We start from the raw sequence: 23,943 nt of genomic DNA on the forward strand, positions 1-23,943 counted from the left end.
CACAGGTTTTGGAATTAAACAGACATGGTTTGAGCTCTGGATCTGCCAGTCATTTGCTTACTGATCTTGGAAAACTTACCTTAATTCTCCGAGTCTCTGAGTTCTCACAAAAGGCTACTAGGAAAGTCATGTGAGCTATTCTGGGAACCAGCTGATGCATGGTATCTGCTTCACATTATGTACTGCATAAACTAGAATGCCATTATTATTAACAACATAGCCTCCAGCAAGTTATTTAACCTCTCTGAACCTCAATCTCCTTATCTGTGAAGTGGGGATAATCATCCCTCCTGCAGAGTTGTGAGAAAGATTAAATTTGGTACTTTCTGTAAGGGACCTAGCCATGACTAGAGTTCAATAAATAGCAACGATTATTGTAAGTATTAAAACACAAAATGCTATAAGCTAAACGCTCCAGAGTCAGCCTTCTGTGCCCCTCTACAGACTGTGGGAAGTTTAGAAGGTGTTTTTTTTTTTTTTTTTTTAAGTCTGCAGACTGGAAAGTTCTTTAGAAAATCATCTCCCTGGGTGTCGTTAAAGATATATTTTGATGAGGACATAAACAATTCACAGACCAAGAAATTGTATTTCCCTTGCGGTAAGTGTCATCCAAAAATCTAATGGGAAAAGGATTGCAGCAGACATTCGGAGCACGTCCACTCAGAGAGTAGCGAGTTGTAATAAAAATCACCATCTGAGGTTGGAGCTGTTTGGGGTTTTCTCTGAGAGGATAGAAAGGGCCATTTTTTGACATATATACCTGTTTCTCAGAAAAGCAATATTAAGTAACTCCCACTTCCATTTCCAAGAAAGCAAAAGAGACCCTTTTAGCAGCTATCATTTATGAGTTGGAGATTTTTCATTAAATGAATCCTGTTACTACAAACCCACACTGGGTCACTGCTAGCAGGAGCAGAAGCCAGAACAGACTTGGGGTCTCAGAGGCTGCCCACCCCGAGGGCCTACTGTCATCACCGACGTCCCCAGCTCTGCGGGGTGGTCTGGGGCCCCTTTCCGCAGGAGGCCCTGCATGCATGTCTCTCTCCTCCTGCCCTGCCTGATTCCCTTTGTCTCCAACTTCTCTGTTTGTCGTCTTTCTCACTGGTCCCCTTCTCCCACCCACCGCCCTGGGGCCTCAGGGCACCTCAGCTTTTTTGCTTCCCTCCCAGTCTCCGTCTCCGAAGAAGGCTCTGTATCTCTGACTGTCATTTTGTTTCTCTGTTAGCCACTCTGTTTCTCTTTCTCTCCCAGGGTGATGGTGTCTGTTCTTTATTTTTTCTCCTGTTTTCTTTCCCCCAGACTGGTCTCCGCCAATGACTTTTTCACGACATTTTTCTCTCTGCGTTTCAACTTTCCCTTTTTCTCTTTGGCTCTACTTGCTGGTTTTTGTTGCCCATAAACCTGTTCTTTCTCTCTTCGTCTCCATCTGTCTGCATGTCTTATCATGTAACTCTCTCTTTCTACTTTCCTCTTCCTGTGTTTCTATTTTGTTTGGCTCTTTTCTTTTGCATTCTCTCCCCCACTACCCCTCACTCCCCACTCACTGTATATTTTTCTTTTTTCTCTCTTCCCTTGCCTCTCTCTCTGGTTCCTTGAGTTTCTCACGGTTTTACTATGTCTCATTTTCTCTCCCCTCTCTGAAAGCACACACATACACACACCACCACCACTCTCCCCCTTCCTGTATTCTGACCTGCTGGGCCCTTCCACACAGAGCAGGCTATAAATTTAAAGGGGCTCCATAACACCACTGGGTGTTGTTTGGTTTACGGTACCTTCATGAAATCACAGACACATATTTCATTCCTGCAGCAACTTCTTTCTGGTTGAGTCAGCATCGCACTCAGTACCCAGACTTCTGCAGCGCAGCTGCCCCCTACCCATATTTCTAAGACCCCCTTAGGCCCAGCACCCCTGAGGCCTCCTCCCTCTGCACTGGAAGGCCTTCCTCTCTTACAACCCACTGCACAGTCCCTAAACCAGACCCGACTCGGAGGGCTTCAGGGCAGCCTTGACTTAGTCAAGCCAAATTAAATTGAGGTTGGAAGAGTCAAAGTTAATAAATAAAAAGAAGCCTTATTTATTTTTTTTTTTAAGGGTGGGGATAGGGGCGCCTGGGTGGTTCAGTGGGTTAAAGCCTCTGCCTTCGGCTCAGGTCATGATCCCAGGGTCCTGGGATGGAGCCCCGCATTGGGCTGTCTGCTCCACGGAGAGCCTGCTTCCTCCTCTCTCTCTCTCTCTGCCTACCTCTCTGTCTACTTGTGATCTCTGTCTGTCAAATAAATAAATAAAATCTTAAAAAAAAAATAAAAAAATAAAGGGTGGGGATATCTGCTCCAAGAAGGTAAGCTGCCTCACAGATAGTTACTCCCTGGGAGTAGCAGTCAGAAAAATGCAGACAGGGTAGGGTCCCAGCCCTCCAGCCCACTTTGTGACTCTGCCTTTGCCAATCTATGTAACATTTTCACTGGCACCTGGCTCTGATGGCAAGAGGGTAGGATGTGACTTTAGAAGAAGTGGGTTGGAACCCTTTCTCCATCCCCAACATGAGCAATTAAGCCTGGACAATTTTCTTAGTTGACTTTGAGTCTCAGTTTGATCAGCTGCAAAATTAATTCCAGATTCAAGCCTCCATCTACTGAGCAGACCCCAGACATCAGGACGCGTGCTCAGGACTACAGTCCATCTTCCCTTGAAAGGGCCATTCTCCCCCACTGACTTGTGGCCAGCTAGGATCACCGAATGATTTCTCTGGTAGGCTCTAGTTCTTCCTTCAAGCCTCGGCGTTCATGTTGCCCTTTGTGCCGGGAGACCATCACGAAACAGATCCCTCCTTTTCACACTCTATCCGAGCAATGTGTTTATTCTCTTTTTAGGGCTTTGGCAGTTTATAGTTCCACATTTATGCATTTGTTTACTTATTTATGGCCTATTGGCCCTCGTGAGACTATAAGCTTCACGTGGGAAGGAGCCATTCTCCATCACACACCCAGTGCCTCCCATAGTAGATATGGAAACTGAGGCCAGGGACAATGAATGAAGTCACCCAGGGACACCCATCCTGAAAGGGCTGGCTCTGCAACGGGACACGGGCAGTCATGTGCAAGCTCCTCCTCACCTCCTTGACGGATGACATTTGCCACCCAGAATCCATACAAGGAACCAATGCGATGTTATATATGCCAAGGGCTTTGCAAACTGTGTCTTGGGAAGATGTTATTTTCTATAAACTGGGAAGGTGAAGCCAGACCACCTTTCAACATCCTTAAAGTACACAGGGGTTTATTTGAATCGTAAGCAAAAGTGAGCAGTCACTATGGAGGTCAAGAAGAGCCAATTAAATATATTTAGCCCTAGAAACTAATGAGTGGTAAGACCCTACAGGGGCTCTACAGATGCTCAGGGAGCTCTGTCCCCTTGGGTGTGCTCAGCAATGCTTTGAATTCTCTGAAATTGAGAGAAGATTTCCTGTGGTCTAGACAAGCTTGTTCCATGCCAGGCCCTGCAGCCAGGCGACAGTGAATTGCTGCTTCCCCATCTCCATTATGCGATACTAGGGGGTATCCGGGAAAATTCTTTTGTTTTCCATAGTCAGTAGGGTTGTAATTATTATTGGATTACTGCAGTTTAAGACCCACACCAAGTGTCTTCTTTTTTCCCCCAGATATTGACACCTGATAAATCATGGGCACCTGTTTTTCTCAACTTTTTTGAGATGTCTCAAGAGATTTGGGGCTCAGATTCTTTGGTTAGGGGTAATATCTGGTAAATGGGAGGGGGTGACTTCAAGCCTTTCTTGGTTCACACTTTGTTAGAAAGAAAAGTAACAACTATTCCTCATGCATAGTATATTAGGTATATAAGGCATAATATTTTATATCAGATATATGAGGTATAACTAGAATTATAAATATTGATGTTCAATATAATTTGCTTGTGGTATTGTGTAAGGATCCCAACAGCCCTCATGAGAGATGTATTATTGTTAACCCCATTTTAGAAATGAGGACTCTGAGGCTCAAGGAGATACAGTAACTCACCCAAGGCTAGAGTGCTAACAGAAATCAAAGATGGTAACTAAGGCTTGGCTGACTCTAGATGTTGAAGCTGACATTGCTATCTGCCACACTATTTCTATCTCTATTAGACTCTGAGCTTTTCAGATGATGAACTTCCTAGTTAATTCCTTCTTTCTCTCTTTCTTTTTTTGGGGTCTTCCATTGCCACTCCAGGCTACCACCACCTCTCAGTGGGCATACTATAAAATCCCTAACTTGTCTCCCTTCTCCTCCAATCCAGTCCCCTCTATTTTCTCAAAGGTTTGCTCTAGCTTCAAACTATTTTAATGGGAAATGACTCTTCCCAATACATGCCTGTGAACATTAAGCACTGCTTTCTTTAATGCATGTGTGGTTTTTCTCTCAGGGATTAGGGCCACTCACAAAACTCCTGGTTCTCAGCTCTGATTCAGCAGATCTGCTCTCTCCTATGCTACTCTCACCAGGCCTTGCTCATCTCCCCTCCCTGAGAACTCTTCCTTCCAGGAGCCTCGGACCAGGATTTCCTCTTCCCAGGTAAAACCACTGATTCTCAGATCGTATGGGGTCTGAAACGGATTGGGAAGTATCATAAGGATGTTCTCCATAGCTAAAAGCCTCACCAATAGGAAATTTAATGCCTCCCCAAACAGCGCATTTTCTCTGGCCACACCAATGTATACAAACATTCACGCATAGCCAGCAGTTTTTTTTTAATGTTCTTGGTGTGCTAGCCACTCCGCAAACACTGTAGATACTTTAAATCCTCCCCAAACCCTGCAAGTAAGTTTGAATAAACCCACTTTACAGAAAAGAAAATTGAGACTCAAAGAGGCAAAGTGAGTTGGCCAAGATCCCAGGGTTAAGTGGCAGTGCCTGGAACCAAACCTGCATCTAGAACATGCTCCCCATTCTGAAATGCTTTCCAAATAAACTGTAACCTCACACTATGCAGCATTCCTAGGAAAGGCTCTGCATTTTTGTGCTTTCCACAGCTCCTTTTGCTGACCGCAGCATGCATTGCATGGTCTTTGGTTTTGCCTCCTCAGTAAGACAAACCTTCTTTGAGAACAGAACCTTTTCCATACCTGTTTGCAATAAGCACAGGGCCTAACCAAAGTAGATAAAAATATGTGTTTATCTGGTACATGTGAGACGAGCACTGAGGTTATCTTGATCCATCCATGCTACCTGGATTATGTCTTCCAACCCTTGCAGTAGGTACGAGATTACCTTTACCTCATAGATGATGAAACTGAAGCTCAGACTTCTTCCCATGGCATGAGGACTTCATGTGCCTGTCAGATCATCACAGAACTTGCCTTGTACCAGCGTGACCTGGGTCAACCAGAAGACCACTCACCTCTTCTTTGACATTCACTTTCAACTGTCCTTGAGAACAGGGTTCAGTCCACGCAATCTGAGGAAGACCTGGACTTGGTTGTACTGAGCAATGCGACTCTAGGTTTAAGGGCAAGTCACATGTGTATATTTCCCCTTTCCCTCCTACTTAGCATTCCCTATGCTTTTTCTCCTAACTACCGAGTTGGGCACACTCTTGCTCCTCATGAGCCAAATACTAAGTCACATATGGATAGACTTAAACACTGCAAAAATCCTATAAGGCAAATATTACATATTTGGAAACTAAGGCTCAGATAAAAGTGAGTTGTCCAAGGTCACACAGCTAGTGCCAAATGAAACTTGATTCAAATTTGGACATGTTGACTTCTAACAATATTAACTTCCCATAATGTTCTTCTTCTTTTCTTTTTTTTTTTTAAAGATTTTATTTATTTGTTTGACAGACAGAGATCACAAGGAGGTGGAAAGGCAGACAGAGAGGAGGAAGCAGGCTCCCTGCCGAGCAGAGAGCCCAATGCGGGGCTCGATTCCAGGACCCCAGGATCATGACCTGAGCCAAAGGCAGAGGCTTTAACCCACTGAGCCACCCAGGCACCCCTCCAATTATGTTCTTTAATGCATTTCTTTTCCTCCTGTCCCTGCTGCCTTCCAGAAATATCATACAAATTAGGTTTGAGAAACCCCATCAGGACTTTCTATCTCTGGTTAAGATAAGCAGATCTCTGAACCTGGATTCAAGTCTGAGATTTGCTACTATTAGAATGTGAGTGTCCAGTGAAGGCTGGTTTCCCTTGGTTCAGATTCCACGGACATATAATTTAATAGCTACAATAGATTAGAAAAGTCCCTATTTGATCCTTACAACAGTCCTGTGAAATAGCGGTTATTATTCTTATTTTATAAATCAAATCAAATAAAAATAACTGGGTGGCAGTTATCAGAGTACCTTCCTCCCAGCATTGCTGTTTCTACTAATGAGATAATAAATAGGGATGTGTTTTACACACGGAATGGGGAGTGCAGATATTGCTGTTATACAGAAACTGTAATTGAACGAGTGGATGTTTGTGACCTTGACTTTGTCTTTCAACATCTTAATTAGAATGTGTTCAGAGGCAATGCAATGTTGGGACACAAATAGGACCCAGGGGATGTGGGTGTGTGTAGGATGGGTCCTAGGGAAGCCACTGCAGAAGACAGGACACAGGACACAGACTGCAGCCCCCTGAGTGCAGGAGTCAGTTGTCCTTTCTGACAATGAGACGGGGATGCTAGCGACTGTGCTGGGAGCCCTGTCTCCATCTACCCAGGTCTGGCTTGGGCATGGTTCAAAGGAATAGCTCCTGAATCTCTGCAGAAATGACTTGGCTTTCACTTATGCATGAGAAACCAATGAGCCTTCCTGGGGTATTTTTCTTACAGATTTCCAAGCCTGGCTATTGGCTTTCTGTCACTTCTTTCAGGCCTGATTAACACAGTATAAAATTGAGGGGTTTTCAGCCATTCTTCAAAGAGGAAGAATCAGTTTTCTTTGCTTTCATTCTGAAATAAGCAATTGCATTACCTCCATCTGAATGGAGGCCGGGGACGCAAGGAGGTGGGATCAATACATGGTGTGGAGGGAGGCAGACACGGAAGGACCGATGAACATGGCACACCACTTGGGCAGAGCTGCTGAGTCCTTGACCCAAGGGAATATCAGAGGGGACAGTCAGTGACTTCTCTGAAGCAAAACACTGGCACTGGCCCTGGAAGATGGGGTTTATAACCACAGTGATTGCTAACATCTACTGGGCACGTACAATGTGCTGCACTAAGTGGCATGAATATCTCATTTAATCCTCACAAAAACCCTGCACGGTAGGCACTGCCACTGTGCCAACTTCATAGTCGATGGAAACTGAGACTTGGAGAGGTTAGTGAATTGCCTGAGGTAGCACGACTGGTGAGGGAAAGCTGTATTAAATCCCAGGCCATCAAAGCCAGAGCTCCTCTCTTGATCAACACACTCTAATGCGTCTAGGGTCGAAGCCAGAGGAACTTCCTAATTGGGCCTATTAGCTTAGCCTATCATTCTGGGAGACAGATGGAGGAAATCTTGAAGACTCAATAAAAGTGTCTTCCTTTGGGGCCAAGAAGCCGTCTTTCTCACTGATGAAAGTCTAAATTCAGAAGTCCCCAGAGGGGTTAGTGTGGTGTGGGGGAAGTAGCACAGAGAGATGGAGGGTTCAACGTGCCTCCCAGCTGTTTCCCACCTTGGGACTATGAACCAGGAACCTGATCTCTCAGAGCCCATACTTTCTGAGCTGTGGGATGAGGGTGGTGATACCCATCTGTCAGCAAGGGGCCTGGCCCATTATAGGTAACTAATATCTATTGGCCCCCTTCCTTCTTTCTGGGGGCCCAGATCCCCTGGGGCCTCTGAATATGTCTATGAGTCCACCTTCCACTTTCCATTTTCCCAAAAACTTGGCAAAACACAGCACTCATACAAACAACCTATGGGGAGCCAGACTTGAAGCTGAGGTTCATTGCTCGGGGTTGTGAACTATATTCTGCTGAAGAGAAACTCCACTTAGCAGGAAGAAAGTCTTATGAGGAGATATTTCAGCAGGAAAATGCATTCAGCTTTCCAGCATCAAATTTATGGGCATATAGTAGGAAAGATAAGATTCTTGGTGAAAAGTTTTGTGAACTCCTACATTGGATTCATCTCATTTATCATAGATCAGTGTTCTCCAGCCCTTCCCACCTCCCCCAGCCCCCACCTTCTTTGGACATGCTGCTTTTTTGCAGAATGCCCGTGTGAGACTCACAGTAGTTACCTGACTGCCTCCTTGCGCCGCTGTAGCCATCCTGCCTCCTTAGACCAGACATAAGAAAACCCACCTATGAAGTAAATGACCTTAGAAACCTTACCATTTCTGTGACTTAAATACAAATAAATTGATCAGTTTGTCTAAAATGGTCAACATGGTAGCAAAGAGAAGATTAACTAAGATTTGAGCATTGACTGAATTAATCTTTTGTGAAGGTTGGCAAGACAGGGTTGACACAGTCCTAAGACAGATGACCTCTGCCCCATACCCAAGTTTCATTACCTCATGCCTACATCTACAGAGGCAGTTCTCAACACTAAACGCATATTAGGATCACCTGGAAAGCTCTGACAAATCCCCATATTCAAGCCTCTCACCAGATCACATAAATCACAGTCTAAGGATGGGACTCAAGCATCTGTATTTTTGTTTATCTTCCCAATGACACCGATGCATTGCTAAGGTTGAAAACTGCTATTTTCTGGGGGGAAAAGGACTAGAATAATTCAGAGGAAAGGTGTTTATCCTAAACCCCTCACTCACCCTTTTCCCATGACTGTGCTATGGAATTCCCTGACAACACCAACTCTGTTAAGAACCTTGATGGAATTTTCATGTGACTTCATTTCTGAGGTCTGGGTGTTTCAGGATGAGAGCCGGCTGGTCAATGATGTGTGTGTTCACTGACAACAATTCAGCAGCGTTTCTTGGTGTGTTTTAGCTCAAAAGGCTGAAAGATAAAGACCTCACATTAAACTAAGGGGTCTTGCTCTGTCTCCTTCAATCTCCCCAGGCTGATAAATAATGGATAATGAAGAACGGTGCTATTACATGCATAAAGCACTTGGCATCTGCCTCCAAGACAGCACTTTCCATCTAATCTGAGGTCCAGTTCAGCATAAAATCTGTTTGGTGGTAAGGCCAAGCCCCTTTGGAGGGTTCTTTGATACTGCCAAGTTATTCAGTGGAAAAGGGAAAGAACTCAACTCTTGAATCAATCACAGTGTTGGTTTCTAAAGGCCAAAGGGCTAGGTTAGCATAGATGGAGTTTCTCTCCCTCGGTAAGAGCAAGACGTGTGGAATCTATCTAGTTTTGAGGGGCAGACCAGCCAAGCTTCTCATAAAGTCCCATCTAAAATTGAGCTCCCTAGAGCTCTGCTATTGTGTTTCTCTCTTTATCTCATCCGTCACAACCATCAAAGCCTGCATGCTTAATTGTTTGTCTCCTTCCGCTGAAGTATAAACTTCACAGAGATGGTACCATTTCTGCTCTGTATCACTTTTGCCTAAAACACTCCTGGCATATAGTAGGTACTCACATACTGGTTGAATGGACGCTGAAGGTGCAGTGTGAAACACCTGCTTTACATCTGTTTCAGAACATGTTTTGGTTCATTAGCTATACATTCTGTATAACTCTTGGGGAATTTAGGTCCTTTGAAAGGTGAACAGGCAGCATGGAGTTGGAGGCGATATTTCCTCTTCATTAGAAATGCCATCTGGGGAACCATGTAAAACTCCCACTTGAGCACAGAGCTGTGCAGCCTTGGAGAAGTCACACCCTCAGCTTTCTGAATAGAGGGATTCCATTCCAACTGCTCTGATCATATCAATGCTTCAGTGAGACAATGAACCAGAAGACGGAGACCCATCAGTGAGCCTGGCATGTAGCAGGGGGTTTTTCTACATGGTGGCATAAGCTGATATGGGAGAAATAATCACACATGTGAAATCTCAAATGCAGTGTGGGCTTTTGGGTCAATTACTTAGCTTCTCTGGGTCTCAGTTTCCTCATTTAAAAAATAACCATGTTTAAATGGCTACTTTATTAGAATTTCTGTAAAGACAGTGTTTCACAAAGTATGTCCCAGAGAACTAACTGGTCTAACTCACACAGAGAATTAACTGGTCCAATGCCTTATGGATAAAAGGCTCTGTTTGCAAATAAGTTTAAAAAGCACCACACATTCAATGCTTTTTGACAAAGATTCAGCAACAAGTATTTTGATACTTATGTATCTTATGTGACTACGTATATAGATACCTCTACTTATGTATCACAGAGGATACACCAGTGAACTGAAAAGACTTAAATTCCTGCTCTCATGGGATTCATATGTTACTGAACGGAAGGAGAAAATAAACAAAATAAACGAGAAAATACGTGGTGTGGCAGATGATAGCAAATGCTATGGTAAAGAAAAATACAGCAAAGAAAGGAGTTGGAAGGCTCTGATTGGCTCGCATGGTTCCCAAACTCACCCTTAGACAAACTGCTGTTGCAGAAATCTCATGGGCTCTGTGACTGGCCAGGTATGGTCATGTGAAGCTCAGGAGACAAAGTCAGGTTTCAGAAGGAGGCAGGGGATCAAATTTACACGGAAGACATCACCACCTGGCCACTAGACCCCTCATGGAGGACAATTTTTTTTTTTAATCAAATAAGAATTCTGAAAAATGCTTCAGTGAATAAATATATATCTTCACTTAATTCAGTAGTTCTCCAGTCCAGTTAACCACATGTTTTCATGTAGTATCTATTAATGCTGACAGGACACACTTTGATAAACATCAAGCTGTAAATGTATATGTATATATACATGTATGTAAATGTAAATGTATATGATTTCATCCATCCTCCCTGTATAGTTCATAGTATTATTAGTAAATCTAGATTCTAAATTCTTTAATTTTTAAAGAACTTTCTAGACTGGAAGAACTTTATCTCCCTTTTTATCTTTCATGAAAGTACATGTTGGTACAAGTGTCTTTCCTCGAACATAGAAGTTTGAAGGAATTAGCTTCTAAAGGAGATCTACCTCAATGGTTTAGCAAAAGATGTGCAAAGGATAAAATGAATGAATCAGGAATACCTCGTTTTGATATAAGAAGAAACCTTCCAAACTACCTGGTCAAATTAGTCTAGTTTGATGAGAAACTCTCACGATGTTTTATAGAAATGTTTGTAAAATCACAGCCCTGTAAAATGTCATGTCATCTTCCTTGTGACTTTGGGAAATGTCATGAAGCAAGCTATACCAGTAGGGTTCTTAATGCTTCCAATAAAAGTTTCTCATGGAGAGGCAAACAGATATTTACAATTGCTGTTGAGCCACAGGTCACAAAACATAAAGCAGCTGGTTGAATGATAGAAGCAGAAGACCCCAAATTATTCACAGCAGCTGTCCACGTCCATGAACAAGGTCCAGAACTGACCCCATTATCAAGCCACTGATTCATTCCAGCAAGTCATTTCACCCTTTAAGGACACTGGATTCTCTCTCAGTGGACACCAGGATAAGAGTAATGACTCCTGAGGTTTAGGAAAAAAGGTCAGTGAATTTGTTGACTGAGGGACCACTACCAATCTTTTCCTTCAAACAATTTTTTTTTAAATAGTTCTGGTTTTCTTTCACTTTAAAATCCAAAGCACAGACATTTATAGAATGTTAAAATGTAGCAAGAAAAAGTATGCATAATTTCTCAGCTGAGAAATAACCATTATTAAACTTCTGGTGACACGTTAACTTTTACATGCTTCTCTTTATGGTTTTGTGAAATACACAAATGAGTGTACAGTGTGTATTGTGCATTGGCAAATAGGCAGTTCTGTGTGCTGATTTATCTTAGCTTTACATTATAAATATTGCCCCATGTCATCACAAAGTCTTCTCATGTATCATTTTAATGGCTATATAATAGTCCATGTATTAAATGCACTATAATTTATTCAATGTTCTATTATAAATAGGAGATGTATGCTGCACCCGTATCCTGATGTTTTGCCACTATAAATAAAACTGATGTAAAGATTTGCACACAGGACTTCAGAAAATATAATATTTAGGAATGATGGGAATTTTAGAATGAAACATATGGGCTAATTGCTGATTTTCCAAGTAACAGAGTTTAGAAAGCCAGTGTTTCCATAGTTATGTCTACTGCTGATGCAACACAGAAATCTGCTTAGATCCTGAGGAAGGGTTTTCTTTACATTGTTGGAGGGAGAAAATTTCAAGAGGTTAAAAAGTAGAAATTACTACTATTTCCACCAAAACAGGAAAAAAGCAGCCATCAAACAAAATCATTGGGAGGGATCAAAACATTGGCATCATTGCAAGGAAAAAACTGACAACTGATGAAGGCAACTGGTAGCGTTCAACTCTCAGAAGTCTTGAAGGCCCTCTAAAAAACAGAAAAGAGGGGTGCCTGGGTGGCTCAGTGGGTTAATCCTTTGCCTTCTGTTCAGGCCTTGATCTCGGGGTCCTGGGATCAAGCCCTGAATCGGGCTCTCCACTCAGCGGGGAGCACGCATCCCCCTCTCTCTCTGCCTGCCTCTCTACCTACTTGTTCTTTCCCTCTGTCAAAAAAATAAATAAATAAAATCTTAAAAAAAAAAATCTCAATACCTTAAATAAATAAATAACAGAAAAGAGACAGGCTAAAGAAGGGGCAGGAGTAATCACTCCCCGAACGATAGGCTTCTTCACCCCTTTGATCTGTTTTTCCAGAGAGGTTAAGAATGTAGCATATACCCAATGATACTGGAGACTTTGTGATACATAAAGCAATAGAATATAATCGTTCGTATGTGTGTGTATGTGTATACATGTACACATATTCTTTTTCATTTTTCCTCAGTAAGTGTCTATTAAGACTTTAGTAAAAAGAGGAGTGCAGGGTGCCTGGGTGGCTCAGTGGGTGAGGCTTCCATCTTTGGCTCAGGTCATGATCTCAGGGTCCTCGGATCGAGCCCCACACCGGGCTCTCTGCTCAGCAGGGAGCCTGCTTCCCTCTCTCTCTCTCTGCCTGCCTCTCTGCCTACTTGTGATCTCTGTCTGTCAAATAAATAAATAAAATCTTAAAAAAAAAAAAAGAAGAGTGCAATTCTTTCGTTGATTACCCAAGTGCAGTGGTGGAGTTGCTAATCCTGCCATAACATACACTTGTTCAAAGACAAAGCTGGCATTCCTAAACAAGTCACACCGACAGATCTCCTGGGGAATGTGCACTGTGCTAAACTTTGCCACAGTAGATCATTATGCTGGTTTTTCAAGCAAATGGAATCTGTCCAGTTAGTTATTTGGTTTTCTGGTATGTCCCACATCTTACCAAGGAAGCGATTGCCTTTTTAGTCTCTACATCTTCAATGAATACTACACACCTTTTTAAGCTATTCTGCATCATTCACCTGGTGGTTTAAAACACTGTCATTGAGGTCTGGATCACTCACCCACCGTTTCCAATTTAGCCAGAGTGGAACCCTTTAATTATTTTTGAGAAACAATTCCCAGATTTTTCTTTTTCTTTCTCTTTCTTTTTTTTTTTTTCTTTCCAGCTAGGATATTTTTTCCCCTAGTGGGAGTGATTTTTTTTTTTAAAGATTTTATTTATTTATTTGAAAGACGGAGATCACAAGTAGGCAGAGAGGCAGGCAGAGAGAGAGAGAGAGAGGGAAGTAGGCTTCCTGCGGAGCAGGGAGCCCGATGCAAGGCTTGATCCCAGGACCCTGAGATCATGACCCGAGCCAAAGGCAGCAGCCCAAACCACTAAGCCACCCAGGCGCTCCAAGTGGGAGTGATTTTTGATGGGTGGTCGAACATTTGACTGTGCACTAAAATCTAATTTTATTCCCTGCTGTTGTGGTAACGTAAGCTTCATTCCCCTGCACTGAGGATGGAAGGCGTCAGAGTGGCGACCTAGCCAATTTCCCATTGATCCTATCCTCATCAATGGGACAGAGTGGGGAGGGAGAACTGACCTACAGAAACCTTTGGCTCGGTGCCCTCAGAAGTCAGGGTGTTAGTTTTCAGCCTCCGCCAGACACCGTGGCCAAGGCCAAGGGTGCTCCATCAAATCTATCCATTTCAATTAAAGGCTAGAGAGTTGGGAAGTAAAATAATCAATTTTGCAAGTGGAACTCAATCATCCTGTCGACACGTTATCTTTGCTCCGGATATACTTGTGCAGGATATGTTTAATATGACTCTCACGGTATTATTCACTGATGACACTTCTGGTTAGAGATTGATCAAAGCTACTTTGTAAAAGTTATCAAGCTAAGGAAAAATGGCAAAATTTTTTATGGGTGTGTGTGTGTGTGTGTGTAATACAGGTGCGTATGTGGTATACAAAATGTCTTTTTGCCAAAGAGTTTATCTGCCATTGAAAATTGCCACATCAAATTTAGCCCTTGTCAGCTAAATTGTTACTTAATGTATATCTAATGCTTCAAATTTGTTGATTAACACATACCCCACAAAGACACAGACTTTTACTAATGCCCTTTCCTTCAACAGTGATGCTCTCAACCATTATTATCCCTCAGTGCAATGCTTTAGTCATTTATTGAGCAACTAGGATGTACCAGGCAGTGCATCTGGAGATATCCATACATTATCTGGTTGGATCCTTAAATGTCTGGAATAGACATAAATTCTAACAGGTAATTGGGCTCAACTTATTTATGTATCCCATTCTATTGTAATTAATTTTTATATTGTTCTTGTTGAGAAGGGATCAATTCAGTGAAAGCAAGGACTGGGTCTACCGTATTTACCACCCTCTAGCATCTAGAAGTGTGTGTCTATTGTTAGACAACAGACAAAACATAGTTACAAAAAGTGACCTCTGAGAGAAGGAATGCAAATGATATTAGCCCTACAACTACAAGAAGTTTACTGCATGGAGGATCTCCAGGCCATAGTAATGGAAGAGGGAACTCAAAAGCAGTCTTGGCCTCTCTGAGTGAAGGAATCAGAACTGAGAGTTTGGAGAGGCCAAGATGGATAGGATTTACAAGGCAGTATTTAAGAGGACTAAAGAGGAAATGAATGCATGGAGATAAGGGGTATACAAAGAGAGCTCTGGAGACATATGGAGGGTCCTCCACAAGTCTCCATCTGATTATTGATCAGTTCATGCATGTGAGGACATGTCCAGAGGCTGGCGAAAGAGCCACCTGGAAAGAACAGTTGTAACAAACCCCGCAGTTCACACGGGGCTAGAAACAGATTGTGCTTTCACGAGCCAGAGTAAAAAATAAGAATAATAATAAGAAAAACCCTTGAGAATATGTGTTGCATTGAATACACAAAAAGAATACCACCTCAGTCTTGGGGCAAAGTAGCTGCACAGTAGAAATATTGCTCTGCACCTACTTAACAAAGCTGAAAAGCAAACCTTGAAAGTATGAAACTGTTTTCAAACAAATTATCTATATCCTCAGAACATTGCTTAAATATATTTAAAGAAATACAAAATTTTCCTGCACCGGATAAAATAAAATTCACAGTGCCATCCTTCTACTAATAAATTAATAGGCATGCAAAGAAGCAGAAAAAATATCATTCATAATGAAGAACAAAATCAACTCACAGAAACAGGGATTACACAGATGACAGAAATAATAAAGTCATTAAAATAGGTATAATAAATATATTTCATATGTTCAAGAAAGTAAAGGAGAATATGAACATATTCAGAAAGATATGGAAAATATAAAAAGACCCAAATTGAACTTGTAGTGATAAAACTGCATGAAGTATTTGAAGTTAACATCAGATTAAACACTGAAGAGGTTAATGAACTTGAAGGCGAAGTCATAGGTGGTATCCACTTACCAGAACTGAACTACTTCAAGTGGCTTAATATACAGGTAATTGTAATCCCTGAAAAGGGAGGGGGGTCATTTAAAGAGATAGTGACTAAAATTTTTCCAAATTTGAATAGTACTTTTAACCCCAAATTTAAGAAAGTTGTATGAACCACATTTATAAAAATCATGAAGAATATTATACCAAGGCCATTGTATTCAAATTTCTTAAAGATAAGGAAAAAAACCTTAAAGCATACATGGAGGGGGGGAGAAAGGGCACTGTGTCTAGAGAAGAACAAAAGTAAGAATGAAAACGGAAACAGGGCAAGCTAGAAAACAATAGAGTAATGCCAGGAAATTACTTGTTAGGGCAGGGGAGGCAGGGTGTGTCAACCAAGAAGGCTAGATCAGGTGAAGGTATCTTCGAAAAATGAAGGCAACATGAAGCCACTTTCAGAGAGACAAAATAGTCCATCAACAGCAAATCTGCAGTATACGAAATGTTAAAGGTATTCCTTCAAACGGAAGAAATATGCCAGATGGAAATGGGGAACCACAGAAAGGGATGAAAGAACTCCTAAAATGAAGACTATCTGGGTACATATCAAAGTTGCTTTCACTTATTTTTAAAAATCTCTTTAAAATGTTTGATTTTTTAAAGCAAATTAAAAAAAATTATGTGGCTTAAAAATACACAGCAATTTTTATCTTACTTTATTTTTCCTTCCATAGAAGGGAGACAAACCACAGGAGAGTCTTACTTGCAGGGAACAAACTGAGGGTTGCTCTAGGGGAGGCTGGTGGGGGATGGGGTAACCGGGTGATGGGCATTAAGGGGGCACCTAATGTAACAAACCCTGGGTATTATATGCAACTGATGAATCACTAAATTCTACCTCTGAAACTAATGGTACAGTATATGTGAACTACATGGGGTTTAAATTAAAAAAAACAAACAAACCTATAACTGCAAAATGTAAGGCAATCATAACACAAAGGCAAGGAAAGATAAAACAGAAGAATACTTTTTTAAGATAAAAGATAACCACTATAAACATTAAACCAGCCACTACAGAAGAAATACAAAGGGCTATTGCCAATAAGCAAATAAAAATATCTGAATATGTAAATATATTCAGTTCAATAACTCACTGTAGGCTCCCTGTTTCTGTGCCTGTTCAAATGTCATCTCTATCCTTTTCTGCTCCACAATACCTGGCAAACTCCTACTCATCTTCAAGAATCAGCTTAGTTAACTCCTACTCTGGTGAGCCTCCAATGACCTCTACAGCATGCATACTTTTAGAAAAATAATTATGTAATGACTTAGTATTGTTTGTTTCCATGCTAACTCCTTACTAGACTTTAAGTTCTTAAGAGCAGAGGTGATTCATTTTCATCCTCATATCCAGCAAAATGGTGTAACTCTCCCCACAACAGGTCCTTAGCAAACATTTATTGAATGGATGAAGAGACTACAGTCCATGCTTTTATTATCTCTAAATGACCGTTTTGAGTCTTGCCATCCAAAGCAGATTTAACTTGCTAGCTCCTGATGACCTCCTTAATTCTAAAATAATCTTTTGGAAGACTGACAACTCAGGTTAAATAATATGTATTCTTATTACTCCTGAGGTCATCAAATATTTCTTTTTTTTTAAGATTTTATTTATTTATTTGACAGAGAGAGATCACAAGTAGGCAGAGAGGCAGGCAGAGAGAGAGGAGGAAGCAGGCTCCCTGCTGAGCAGAGAGCCCAATGTGGGGCTCGATCCCAGGACCCTGAGATCATGACCTGAGCCGAAGACAACGGCTTAACCCACTGAGCCACCCAGGCGCCCCAGTCATCAAATATTTCTAGCAAAATATTAAGACTAGCTCCAAGGAGAGCTCATGTGTTATCTAGTTCCAAGAAAAATCCAAGATGTCTTTGACATGTTCTATGAGCCCCTTTCCTATCAATAGTCTGCAAGGTTCCACTCACATGATTCCTTTTCATAAAGTCTTTCCAGTTTCCCAAAATAGAAATCATCTTTGGCTTCTTCTGAACTCCCTTGGTTACCTGCATATCTATTTGACCATCAGTTATAATTATTTTTGGATATAAACTGATTCTGTGTGCTTAAATCTCTTCCTAGACTATGAGTTCCTTCAATTTTATTCATCTGTCCATCCTTCTCTGGACCCTATTGACAAATAGAACATAAGTTCAATTGCCGTCCAAAAAAATGAAATTCAGAACACAATATGCACAATTTGATAAAGCTTGTCATAACTCTATGGAACAGTGGGGATCGACTGAACTAAGATTTATACAGGGCGAAACTGAGGCTTAGAGAAAAATGGCAACAAAGTATCTCTGCAAAAATTTTTTTTATCATTCATCTATAATTCTATACCAACTTTATGAAATTTTAGGACATACTTTACTTGAGATTTCTTAAAAAGAGACCAAAATTCTATTTTTACTTTTGTTTTCTTCTTTAAAAATACTTTTGGAAATACCGTTAGAAAGCCATACTGTTTATCAATTCCCAAGTCATTCCGTTATTCACTCACTTACATATTCTTTTTTTTTTTTTAAGATTTCATTTATTTATTTGACAGGCAGAGATCTCAAGTAGGCGGAGAGGCAGGCAGAGAGAGAGAGGGAAGCAGGCTCCCTGCTGAGCAGAGAGCCCAATGCGGGGCTCGACCCCAGGACCCTGAGATCATGACCTGAGCTGAAGGCAGAGGCTTTAACCCACTGAGCCACCCAGGCGCCCTCATATATTCTTTCCATACATGTTCATTGAGGGTTATCTAAGTGCAAGTCATGGTACCACCAAAGGATGAAGAGACAAAGATCAATAAAATCACCATCTCTGCCCTGAATGTGCTTCTGGTGATGGAAAAGAGGGACATAAACAAAATAGTGGTTTCACACATGTACAGATTTAAAGATATAGATATGGGGAAGGGATGCCTATCCAAAAAAAAAAAAAAAAAAAAAAGTGAGGGGCAGAATGGGCATGCCTGAAATAAAACCTTCTAGGTGGGGGCAAGCACAGAGGAGAGAAGGGGATATACAGTAGTAGAACAAATACAACAGGACAGTATCGAGAGAGATGTACCTGCAAATGTAAGTAAATGACAAAGATGAACAAAATTCAACTTTATTCTGAAGACAGAGAATCACTGAAGTGTTTTAAGAGAATGACATGTTTATATTTGCATTAACAGAATGTCAGTGAATTGTATAGTGGGTGTGTTGGAGAGAGAAGGAATCCAATGAGAAAGATAATGAGCTTGCACTGGGATTCATTTTCCTTACCTAGAGAATGAGATGAAAGCAACAGAGGATTCCCAAGGCTAATAATCTATGATTTTCTAAACGCGGTGTCTCTCCTTTGACACGGTGAGGGATCTCAGGTATGGCACTTGCCTCTAAATCTCATCATCTCTAAAATGAGGAATTTGGGCAAGGCAATCTCCGAGGTCTCTTTTCACACAAATAACCCATGATCTTAAGACCAGTTTCTTTCTTTCTCTCAGGTGATAACAGAAGTGTCAGAGTGTATAAAACAATGCTCAATAATTTTGCAATGAAAAAAAAATACAGGAAGATTGCACTCAGATGTCTACTCATCTCCAGCAATTAGAAAGTAATTATACTGCAAGTTTTTAAAAAGTCTCTCCAAACTTGATAGCTCAGCAGAAATTATTAATTGAAACTAAAAATAAACATGTGATCCTCCTCGTGTTCCCCTTTTCTTCTACCCCAGTGTGATATCCCCAGTGAGCCCCTCCCCATCTCAGCAAGTAAGAAAATATGCAACGACCCTTCCATTATTGATTCTTTATTAGAATCATGTGTCTTGCTTGAACAGAAAACTCTGCGGGTGACTGAGGGCTCCCGGTGCCCACTGGGTAATTAAGCCCAGGATTATGAAAGTTGGAATTGCTTACTCCTGCCCTGGAGCTCCTAGAAGACCATCGCAGCTGACCCTAAATGCATATGGTAGATACATCATTTGCCAATGGAAAAGAAAATATAAATTGGAACTCAGAAGTCCAGGCTGCGGAGGGAGGATACCTTGGTTTTCCAGCCAGCTCCACCTCTAAGAGTATGATCATGGGAAAGCTCGCAGACCTGTATAAAACTCAATCACTCCTCTAAAAGAGCGATAATAATGACAATACCCACATCATTTGGTGAGTAGAAAATAAGACACTGAGCTCCCTGTTTACTACTGGAAACGACCTCCTTCTGCAATTGTGCCCTCTCACCCAGCTCAACCTTTTCTTCTTAGTGTGACACTGACCACCTTCCGGCATATACCATATAATGCACTTAGGTATTATTTTTATGCTTATTTATTTCTCTTTTTCAAAAAAAGATGGATGTCGTTATGTGGGAGAGAGAAAAAGAGACGGCTGGAAGAGGGCAGAGGGAGAGAGTCCTAGGCAGATTCCACACCGAGTAGAGAGCTCGATGCAGGGCTTGATCTCACAACCTTGAGATCATGACCTAAGCCGAAAGCAAAAGTCGGGCACTTAACTGACAACACCACCCCGGTGTCCCAATGCTTACTTATTTCTCCACCACCGTGAAGAATAGGCGATCCGTGAGGGCAGAACTCTTTGCTTTGTCTGGTGATTATCCTAAATGCCCCAAATGTTTCCTGGCACATAGTAGGCACTTGATAAACATAAACAGTTGCTTAATTAATTGATTAACAGTGACTTTGGAAACTAGCATATGATGAATGTTAGATTAATTTATTGTCATTGATATCATCATCAAATTCTATGTAATTTGGTATTTTTTGCACTTATCAAGAATTGCCTTATTGAATCTTATTTTATTTGCCCACCATTAATAGCATCTGTGGTTACATTTGGAAGAGATGATGAAATCAGATTTGGTTCCTCTGGACTCAGCATGGTTGATTGCCTACTCTGCCAGGCACTTTGCCACATGCTGAGGAGATGGAGAAAGGGAGAGCTAATTCCCAGCCTTGGAAGCATACAAACACGGTGGTGATTATTATCTTGCAATTAATGAACTAAATCTGAGGCCTCTAATGAATTCCTTCCTTATCTAATTATATCACCTGTGATGTACACACACACACACACACACACAGATAAATGGCCTTTCCTCTCCTTCTCCAACCCAGGAACTTCAAGGAGAACCTAGGGCAACTTCCATGGCAGGAATAAACGGGGCCGTTAATTCTCAAATAGGGAAGGACTTGCACAAAGAAATTCTGGCTCAGTAGGTCTGAGGTGGGGGCCAGAAATCTATATTTTTAAATACATCTCCAGTGATCCTTTCTCCGTGGGGCTGCAGACTACACATGGAGAAACAGTGAGGTAGATGGTGTATTTCATCTGGGAAACAGTTGTCAGAGAAGGTGATAGTTTTGGGATTCTGGGTATAGTGCTAGGAATCATGAGTAATGTTTGTCAAGGGATAGTGGAACTGAAATATGCATCATAGCTGTCAACAGTGGCCATGGCTAAGGAAGTGACTGAAATAAAAGGGGGAGAATCCAGAAATTCTTAAGAGACCCAGGATGATCTTCTTAGGGGGACAAACTTGCTCTGAACATCAACTTAGGAAACAGTGGACTTGCTGCAGAGAACCATCTTGTCACCCTGTAGCTCCTTTCCTTTACTCGGGGCTTTCCAAGAATTAGAGGCATGGCCTAGGGTAAACTGAGGCAACAGATGGTCATTGGCCTGGCTTTCTGTCTGTCTGATTGTATTTTTAGTCTCTCTCTTTCTCTATTGATTGATTGATTGGTTGGTCTATTTGAGGCACTAAGGGCAGAAATGGGCCCTTTAAAGATAGACACTGATGAGGACTAGGCAGACTTTCCTCTAAAAATTCCATATACAAAAGGAATACAGGTAGATAAAAGTTTAATACTATCTGCATTACACACTTGACTTGAGAGATGTTCAGGACTCCAGATGCTCAATATTCTCACCTGACATTTTAAAAAAGAGAGAGAGAAGTATATAAAAGAGAATGGTTCTTGTATCAGGAACATACCCAAGAGAGCCCAGTGGTCATGGGGGAGGGAAAGGAGATAGAGCTTATTAAGAAAAGAACATAACCCTTTCGTAGAGAAGCAAGCAGAAGAACGCTGAACCAAGACACTGAACTGGGAGTCTCAGTTTCCCTCCCCCAAATTAAATTTGTTATTATCCCACAGTGTGGTCTTAAGAGACATTTATTTATAATCCTATCAGAGTCCTTAACCCCCATCTTCTCAGGTGGAGTCTTAGAGTAGACCACAGAGCGGTGTCAGCCTCATATCATTATAGTATTTGATAAACTTGTGAAGAAACCATGTGCGTGAGGTTTCTCCCTGTGATATACTGAACAGAGAAATCTCCAGGTGTTCACATAAAATTCACGTTTCATTTCTGAAAAGCTCTGTCAGGCCCTCCATAGCCAGCCAGATTCAGAGCTCACTCACAGCTGCAGGATGGTTTTATTTTACTGTCTCCCTCTCTACTCCCCCTCTCCAACCCAGCATGGACCACCAACAAAGCCTTCTTGTCATAACTTCCCTTGTGCACAAATCGAAAAACTTGATGGGCCACATGCCATTCAAGACCATGTTGCTGTTTCTCAAGAAGAAAAAAGGGGTGCTGCTTCTTTCCCTCCGTAGGGATGACAGTCTTCAGTCAGACCTGAATCTGGTAACTGTTCAAGAGAACAGTTACTTTTCCAGCATTTTCTATGTGACATCCACGACAGTTGTCCATTCTCTTTTTTCACAAAGATCCTGTGATATTGGTTATTTTTGAGGAGGCAGGCTTATAAAGGAGATATTTGTGAAATTGGTGCAAATGGCCTTGGATTCTCACCTCTGGAAGACAAGGTCACAGACTAACTTACCTGGACAAGTATTTCTTTGTCCTACTGATCGCCGAGTCAGGTTCTGGTATACTGTTTGATTTCACCCATTTTGTGATTGGTGGAAGTGAAAGTGTCACCGGTGATAATTACAATTCTCTTTTGTCTTGGAATGGTCTGTCTTTACCTTTTCCCATTTTGATATGGAAGAATAATACAACTGAATCAGTTGTTTGTTCAAGTGTTGCTGGTCTGTGGGAAGAGCACTGAATAAGAGGGAGTCAATCATCATCATCTTGGGGGCAGGGGGGATAGTCTCAGAAATATCTGAGTTCATCTGAAAGTATGTGAGTCCTTACAGGTCAATGTCTGTACTGTATGTCACAAGATTCCTGAATTAATTATGCCACAATAAAAAGATCAGATCACTGAAGACAGAGATCTTCAGATTATGAATGAAGGTTGCATTATAACTCTCCAACCCATCTCAGGAATGGTACAACTTCTTCTTCCTTTTTTTTTTTTTTTTAAAGAATTTATTTATTTATTTGGCATACAGAGAAAAAGAGAGAGAGAGAAGGGGAAGCAGGCTCCCCGCTGTGCAGAGAGCCCAATGTAGGGCTCAATCCAAGACCCTGAGATCATGACCCCTGGTGAAGGCACAGGCTTAACTCACTGAACCACCCAGGAGCCCCTAGGAATGGTCCAACTTCTTGCCACAAATTGGAATTGCTATGTGTTGGAAGAGAGCCAATATCAGAGGAATGGTATGCAAATCTTACACTGGGACAAAGGATTTTGGACTTTAGAAAAGTATACTCCTTTGAGTCAGGGTTAAACTACACATGGCCTGCTTCCCCGTCACCAGTAGGCATCCATGAGGCTAATAAATTTGTTCCAGGTTCTATGAGCCCAGAGCATCCCTGATTCAGAACCAAAACCACATTTAATTATTGCTATTGACATTTTTTTAACAACTTCCATAAGTACTGTAGTGAAATAAAAAAATACACTACCGTGATAAATGATTATATGATTCCAAATAAAATACCTAATATACAAGAGACTTTTTCTTAAGATAGATCTGGATCTCAACATAAATGAGAGTCTTTTTACTTCTTAATGACACTGGGGCATAGGCTACTATGGGAAATAGAAGAGCATTAAGACTTGGTTGCTAAGCCTGTCATCGGTCTTTGATGAATGGGGAGGGGGGGAGTCTTGGGAAATTTCCATTAACACTCAAGAGGGCAAATAACATCAATCAAA

The sequence above is a fragment of the Mustela nivalis genome (genome assembly GCF_964662115.1).
Source record: "Mustela nivalis genome assembly, chromosome: 18".
NCBI classification, from domain to species: Eukaryota; Metazoa; Chordata; class Mammalia; order Carnivora; family Mustelidae; genus Mustela; species Mustela nivalis.